The sequence below is a fragment of the Pteronotus mesoamericanus genome, unplaced genomic scaffold (assembly GCF_021234165.1).
Source record: "Pteronotus mesoamericanus isolate MK-2021 breed Mesoamerican mustached bat unplaced genomic scaffold, CSHL_Meso_final scaffold_31, whole genome shotgun sequence".
Taxonomy (NCBI): Eukaryota; Metazoa; Chordata; class Mammalia; order Chiroptera; family Mormoopidae; genus Pteronotus; species Pteronotus mesoamericanus.
Genome location: NW_026555312.1, coordinates 33,386,388 through 33,394,973, shown reverse-complemented (window position 1 = coordinate 33,394,973; position 8,586 = coordinate 33,386,388).

The window sequence follows — 8,586 nt, the reverse complement described above, 5'->3', positions numbered from 1 at the left end:
AGGTCTGCCTGCCTGTAAAACCTAATCTTCAACTATGTCAGATCAAGAACTTTATTGTATCTATGATCTTGACCAACAGCACATTTTGTCTGTAAAACGGCAGACAGTAAACATTTTAGACTTGGGGGTCACATGGTCTGTGTCTACTACTCAGCTCTGCAGTGGGTGCCCCCAAAGCAGCCTTGGGTAATATGCAAATTAATGGTAGAGTGTGTGTTCCACTAAAACTTCAATTCTTTTTACTGAGATTTAAATTTCATATAATACTCACATGTCATGAAAGGATATTATTCTGATTTTTTCCAACATTTAAAAGTGCAAAAACCATTCTCTGCAAAACAGGACTGGTGCAGAATTTGGCCCGAGGGCTGCAATTTACTAACACTTGGTCTAGACCTACTCTGCCTCTTAAATCTGCCTCTGGAGAGACCCTGTTATATTGGGGAGGATGGGGGCTCCCCAAGTCTGGTGGGAGGGTCTGCTTCCCAAAGTGCTGGGGCCAGATCCTTTCTTCAGATACTCTGACCTCCTCCTGTGCCACCCATCAGGCTCTAACAATAAGATGCTTCTTTCTAGTGTCACTTGAACTTTTTGGATAGGATTTTCCTTCCACCCAGTGATTACTGTTCCCAAGCATGGATAAAACATAACAGAACACACACTCAAGGGTAGCTTATAATGCAGTTTAAAGGCTGGACATCAAAATGGTTTCTCAACCCTGGGTCTCTCAACAGGTCATTTGTTGCCCTACACTGGGTATTACCAGCTACAATTTATATAGGGGGAGAATGTCTGTCCAAAAACAGGCTCAGAGAGGCTACCTCGGGATGAGAGAGTTCTGTTCACTCAACTAGGAGAACTGAGGAAAGAAAGCCCCCTGCCCTCTTTATCAGGTGTTCCTGTGAGTGGAATGAAAGACAGCTTTAGCGTACTCTAGTAACAGATTTTTATCTATTTGGACCTAAATGAGAGGCTGGAAAACACACCTTGAATGTGAGAGAATGAAGATTCCTCCAGGGAGAGCTTTGCAAATCTTCTGAAATTCCAACCAAGGCCTGGCAATTCAGCCCTATGCCTTAGAGCAGAAATATTCCTAACCCTGGGGAGCCAGGGCTAGCAGCAGCCTTCCCCATACTTGCTAAGATAACACATAGGGAAAGAGAGGGTTTTGCCTTGTCTGGAAAGGAAAGGCTTGCAAAGGAAATGAATGTAAGGGGCTTCCAAGAGACTGCCTAGGTACCCCGCACCTCAGTGCAGAGAGTGAGCAAATGCACTAATGATAGGGCCAACCAGTGAGAGCACAGACATACTGGGAGTTGCTTCCGGAGCAACAAATCCAAAATCCTGTGCCTTAAGGTGGAGCTCAAAGCCACATTCCTTCTCTATCTGCAGGCTAGGACACTTGTGCCTCTGGTCTAGACAAAGGATGAGAGCAAGGAGAAGGAAGGTCAATGTAGGTCCTACCCTACCTGGTGAACTGAAGTGTAGGGTTGACCCTGGCAAAGAAGCAGTTGTATCCAGGCTCTGGTACTGCTCTGACCAGTCCTGAGCCCTTTTCAGCACAGATTTGCCAGAAGTTAGAGGATTTTGTTTGGTTGGTTAATTAAGTGTTGTCTAGTTTTTCCAGCTGTAGAAAATATTTACAGCCTCAAAAGCAAGCTGAACTGTACCATCTTTTTTTTTTTTTTTTTTTTGCAAAAGCTGAGCAGGCAAGCAATTAAATGGCAGAGGGCAGGCAGAAGCCCAGAAGGAAAAGGGTACTCTTCTCCCTTGAGGACTGAAGAAACTGAATTCAGGACCTGAGAAAGAATTTAGCCTAGTAAGGGTTCCTAAAGAGTGACAAGAGCAAAGATGAGAGCCCACAAAATAATTAATAAATATTAAGCTTTTCATTTTGCAGAGGATGAAATTGAGACCTAGACTTCAAGCAGCAGAATTGAATTCGGATCAATAAGCAGAGGGAGAGAGAAAAAAAAAGAAATTACAGTCCCTACAGTAAAATGTAAAAATGAAACAGAACAAAACAGTAAAGAATAAAACTAATATACTAAGATGACGGAAGTTAGATCAAACCTACCTGTGTAACAATAAAAGTGAATGTGATAAACTCACCTAGGAATGAGCTAGATTTTCAGGATGCCTCAAACACAAAGTCCCACAATATGCTGTGTGAAAGAAATACAGCTAAAATAAACTTTCTTCAAAAGGTTACAGTTTAGAAGGCAGGTACAGACACTATATGAATGCTGCTAAGAAACTGAAAGGTTATATATGAATATATACATACTCATATATATTTGTGTGCATTTTAGAGTGACTTGAAATAATTTGCTAGAAGTGGAATATCTGGGTCAAAATAAGTGTACTTTAAATTTTGACATAGGTATTGCTGTCAAAATTGCTAGGTAATATAAGTAATTTATATTAGCACAAAAAATGTATAAAGAATACATTATTGCCTACCTTGGAAATTATTAATCTTCCTTAATTTGTTAATACAGGAAGTTAAAAAAAGTTTTCTTTTCATTTACATTTCCCTGACTACTAACAAAGCTGAGTGTCTTTATATGTATATTGGCATCTTATATTTCTCCTGTGAATACCTTATTCGCTGTGTTTTTTAAGGGTTTGTAGCTGAAATATATGGAGAAAATCATTCGCCTTTCTTTTTTTATTATCATTTACCTTTCATATGCAGATATTTCTAAAATTATAAAAATATTCTTCTAATATCCTTCTTATAATAATTTTATACTTTTGTGTTTGTTTTCAAATATATCTCTTCACTCATCAGGAATTTATTCTGTATATGGTGTACACAGAATTTAAATTTATGTTTTCTTTATGAGCACCAATTGCCCTGACTCTGTTTTAGGTATTTTTCCCCCATTGTTTTGAAATGCCTCCTTGATAGTATTTTTAATTGCAACATGTAGATATATCTGTGTGTCTTTGACTCATTTGTATTTTCCTGCATCAATATGTAATGTTTAGATTTTGTAAATATTATATGGTAATAGCTGATAAGGGATGGGGAGGGGAAATATATATTTATATATTTGTATTATGTAAAAACATATTTATAATTATATTACATATTTACATAATATATTTATAAATATGTATTTACATAATATATATTTATATTATATGTAGTATATATACATTTTAAATATATTTATGTTATATAAATTTATATACAGGGCCTGGCAGCAGTAATGCAGGCTTGGGTGTGGTTGGTGGGGTAGTAATATGGGTGCAATAATTTGTAGTTTAAATTTGAACATTTCACATAAAATGTCACATGGTGTGCTTGAGTGTGATTTGCCCTGTTACAGAAATACATGCTTATGATTTTGTAATAAAAGATTTTGTACTAAAAAAAGGGGGCATTATTTGTGCCAGACCCTATGTATACACATACGGTTATACATGTATTCTTTTTTAAAATTGTCTCATACATTTTCTACTTCAGATAAACATTGGGATTCCTTGGATACATTAAAAAATTATGTTGGGACTTCAATTGGCATTACATTAAATTTATTAATTGCTTGAGGGAACAATGACATCTTTATATATTGAATTTACCTATTCAAGAGCATGGCTTTGTTTTTTTGTTACATTCAGTAAAGTGTGATGGTTTTTATAAAAGTATTTATGTATAATATGGAGTTTGTCTTTCCTTGGTAAGTTTATTTCTAGGAACTTTATAGATTTCATTCATATTAAGAATGGCATTTTTAAATTTGTGTTTTCTAATTGATTATTGATTCTATAAAGGAAAGGCATGAATTTTGTGTGTAAATCTTGTATCTAATGATAGAATTATATCACTGATCTCATTACTTTCAAAATTTTTTAGATGGTTCTCCTGTATTTTTCAAATGAAAATATTGATCTTTCTCTCTCTCTGTCTCCCTTGCTCTCTCTGTCCTTTTTCATATTTATGGTCCCTGTTTATTATTCTTACTGACTAGTTAACTCCAGTTCAGTATTGAATAGCATAAGTAATAGTGTGAAATTTTGCCTTGTTCCTGTCTTTAACGGACATGCTTTTAAAGTGCTGTTGTTCGTTGCTGGTGAAAATATTTTCCTAAACTAAGGAATGTTTCTTTTATTTCTAGCTCATTAAGAAATAGTTTTGCTGATGTTCATTGTTTTACTTAGTTTTAATTTAAAAAAAGTGATAAATATTAAATAATTTTCCAGCATATTTTTATTTTCTTGCTCTTTTAATATAGTCAATTACATTAACAGATTTCCTGATGATGAATCATCTTTGAATAATTGGAATAAATTCTATTTTGCCATGATATATGATTACTTGATACATTACTAAATTCAATCTGATAATAGTTTATTTAAGACTTTATTGAGAACTGTAAAGGGTCAGAGTTGTTGTTTTTTTTTTCCTTGCTTGCAAGCTAACAAGCTAGCCTGACATAGTGTCATTATATTTGGACAGAATACACAGGACTCCTAGGTCAGAGAAGAAGGACTTTATTATTCACAGCACAGCAGAAAGCATATGCATCATGCTCCTGTTTGTTTCCATTGCCCCCCAGGTCCCCCAGGGACAACATGGTTGGATTCTTTACCTTCAGTGGGCATGCATCACAGGTGAAGAATTCCAAGCTTAGGGAAACTGAATCTTTTATAAAGAGAAGTAAGCAAAGCTACTGGAGAGAGACATTATTTTTATTATACTGGACAGTAAACAAACTTGCTCAATATTCTAGATGGAGTTTCTATCACTATCTCCCAAGGTTGTTCACTATATAAACATCATTGAAAATATAGTCTGGATCAAAAGGGCATTTAATGCCTGTTTGCAAGACATGCAGAAACACAAGTCCCATAGAGTCTGTCTCCCAACAGAATTTTGTATGTATTGGCATATATTTGTAAGTAATATTTATCTACAGTTTTCTTTAGGAGAGCTGTCTAGTTTAGGAGGTGTAAGGATTTTGCTGGTTTCATAGAACAAATTAATATATTTTCATACCTTTACATGTTTAAAAGTAACATTGGATAATGTGGCCTTTGAAACATTGGTACAGCATGTTCATAAATCTGTCTTGGCCTAGTGCCTTTCTTAGCTGTAGAGTTTTTATTACTATTTGAATTTCTTCTGTAGTTATTGATCTGTTTAGAGCTTCTACCTCTTCTGTATCAGTTTTGTGAATAATATAATCCTAGAAATTTTCCATTTCATCAAGATTTAATTTTGTACTGTTTTATAGCATTCAATAGGCAGGACTTAACTAATTTATGTTAATTTTTAATGGAGAACAGTGTAGAATTTTATTTTCTGAGCAGGGCATAATTTTCTGTCTGGTTTACTCTACTGATACAGATTCAGTTATAAAGGAATTTTCATTCAGTGTGTTAGCTTGGCTAGCTGGCTGAGACTGTAATAATTTACTAGGTAGACTCATGCAAACCTGAATTTAATTTTAACTCACACTAAGTAACAATGATATATCAGAAAACTCACATGAAAGATGCAAGATTGAGCATTTTTTTTATTTTTACATCTAGTTTTTTAGCTAGACAAGTATAAAAATTGAAGGGCTTAAATAATAGCAATGTATTGTTATAAACTGAATCTGATAAGAATTCTAATAATAGTTATTACTATTCTAGATTTGGTGTCTCCACCAGAGAAAAAGAATATAGGCACACCTCAGAGATATTGTGGTTCAGTTCCAGGCCACCACAATAAAATGAATATCTTAATAAAGCCAATCACATAAATCTTTTGGTTTCCCAGTGCACATAAAAGTCATGTTTATACTATACAGTAATCTGTTAAATGTGCAATAGCTTAAGTCTAAAAATGTACATCCCTTAATTTAAAAAATACTTTCTTGCTAAAAAATGTTAACCATCATCTGAGCCCTCAGTAAGTTATAATGTTTTTGCTTGTGGAGGGTCCTGCTTCAGTGCTGATGGCTGCTGACTGATCAGGGTGGTGGCTACTGAAGATTGGGGTGGCTGTGGCAATTTCTTAAAATAAGACAACAGTAAAAGTTGCCACAATCTTTCTTAATGGCATCTAAAACAGTAAAACCCTTTCCAGAAAGTTTTCAATTTATTTTACTCAGATTCATCAGAGGAATCAGTATGTATGGCACCTACACCCTTACAAATGCATTTTTAAATAATAAAACTTGAAAATTAAAATTATTCCTGGATTTCTTGGATGCAGAATGGATGTTGTGTTAGTAGAAACAAAAACAACGTTAATCTCATTGTACATCTCCATCAAAGTTCTTGGATGACCAGGTACATTGTCAATGAACAGTAATATTTTGAAGCAACCTACTGCTCTGAAAAAAATATCAGAGCGGACTTAATATATTTAGTAAACCATGTTGTAAGCAGATGGGATGTCATCCAGCCTTCATTGTTCTACTTAGAGAGCACACATAGAGTAAATTTAGCATAATTCTTAAGGACTCTAGGATTTTCAGAATGTTAAATGATCATTGGCGTCGATTTAAAGTCACAAGTTGCATTAGCCTCTAACAAGAGAGTCAGCCTGTCCTTTGAAGGTTTGAAGTCAGGCATTAACTTCTCTCTAGCTATAAAAGTTCCAGATGGTATCTTCTTCCAATGTAAGACTGCTTTGCCTATATTAAAAATCTGTTATTTAGTGTAGCCACCATCATTGATTATCTCAGCTAGATCTTCTGAATTACTTGCTGTAGCTTTATATCAACACTTGCTGCTTCACCTTGCATTTTTATGTTATGGAGATAGCTTCTTTCCTTAAACTTCACAAACCAACCTCTGCTAGCTTCTGCTTTTCTACTGAAGTCTCCTCACCTCTCTCAAGCATCATAATATTGAAGAGAGTTAGGGCCTGGCTCTGGATTAGGCTTTGGCTTAAGGGAATGTTAGGGCTGGTTTGCTCTTTTACACAAACCACTAAAACTTTTTGCATATCAGCAGTAAGGCTGTTTAACTTCTTATTCATGTGTTCACTGGAGTAGCACCTTTACTTTCCTTCAAGAACTTTTACTTTACATTCACAACTTGGCTGTTTGGCATGAGAGGCTTAGCTTTAAGCCTGTTGTGGCTCTCCATGTGCCTTTCTAACAAAACTTACTCATTTCTAGCTTTTGATTTGAAGTAGGAGTTTGGGATTCTTCCTTTCATTTTAATACATGGAATCCATTGTAGGGTTATGAATTGGCTTAGTTTCAATATTCCCAACTTTAACATTGTTGTGCCCAAGGAGAAGGAGAGAGACAGAGAAACAACTGGTCAATAGAGCAGTCAAAACACACACAACATTTAAATTAAGTTCACCATGTTATATAAGCATGGCTCATGGCACCCCAAAACAATTACAATAGTAATATCAAAGATGACTAATCATAAATCATAACAACAAATATAATAATAATAAAAAGTTTGCAATATTGTGAGAATTTTAAAAATGTGACATAAAGAGACAAAGTGAGCAAATGCTGCTGAGGGAAAAAATGGTAACAATAGACTTACTTAATGCAGGGTTGCCGTAGACTTTCAATTTGTAAACAAACAAACAAACAAAAAACACTATCTGTGAAGCACAATAAAATGAGGTATGCCTGTATAGCCTTTGGTGCTTGATATGAGTATACTTACTGAGTAGCTTATTGCTTTATTTTTCTCCATTTAATAAACAGAAAATTAGAAGTGGTTTGCTTTCATCTGGCAGGGGTAGCTCTATAGACCTTTATAACTTGGCCTAGAGGACATGTTAACTCTATAAATGCATTTCACAGATTTTATCTGCTGATAACTTTACTATTTTACCATCCCACAGAATGTCATGCTAGTACTCTCCATTAGTGACAATAATGAATAGTAATAATAGTAATAAAATAATGAAAAGCAAGAAATAGGTATTCATACATGTCTTTATAAGACACACATATAAAAAAAACAAATCTTCAAAAACATATAAGACTGCTACCTAGTGAAGTTTCTGTAGGTCACATAATCTAGAGCATGACAAAATATTTCCTGCAAAGAGACAAATTTCAAAAATTTGCACTGCCTATAACTAAGGAAGAAGCACAATGCCTGTTGCTTATATCAACATATTGTACATGTGTTTATCCTGCCCCAAGGGTGAAACTACAATCTGAGGTCATTGAGTAGAGCCCAGAGAAAGAGAAAGTTTATCTGGTTTACCCTAAAATATATCATAAGTAACTCTACCACCCTGTCTCAATATATATGCGGTGCCTGATGTGTCAAGTAAAAACTTACAATGCTTTATGGAGCCTATGGCAAGCTTTAGCAGGAGAATGATAGTGGAAGTTACTAAAATTTTAGAACATTCAGTATGGAACACTTTTTTTGAAAGATGCATGTGCCTATCTTAAAGATAAAATTTAATAAGCATCAAACATCCAACTGTGGATCATCTGTTGAGCATGGAACCTTTGTTACCTATCATTGATTGGGTGCTATCAGATATACCTACCCTAAGTGTTAGGCTTGCTAAGAAGCAAGGCTTCATCAAGTTGCAATGAAAGAGAGAGAGAGAGAGAGAGAGAGGGAGAGTGCGTGCGCACTCGAGTG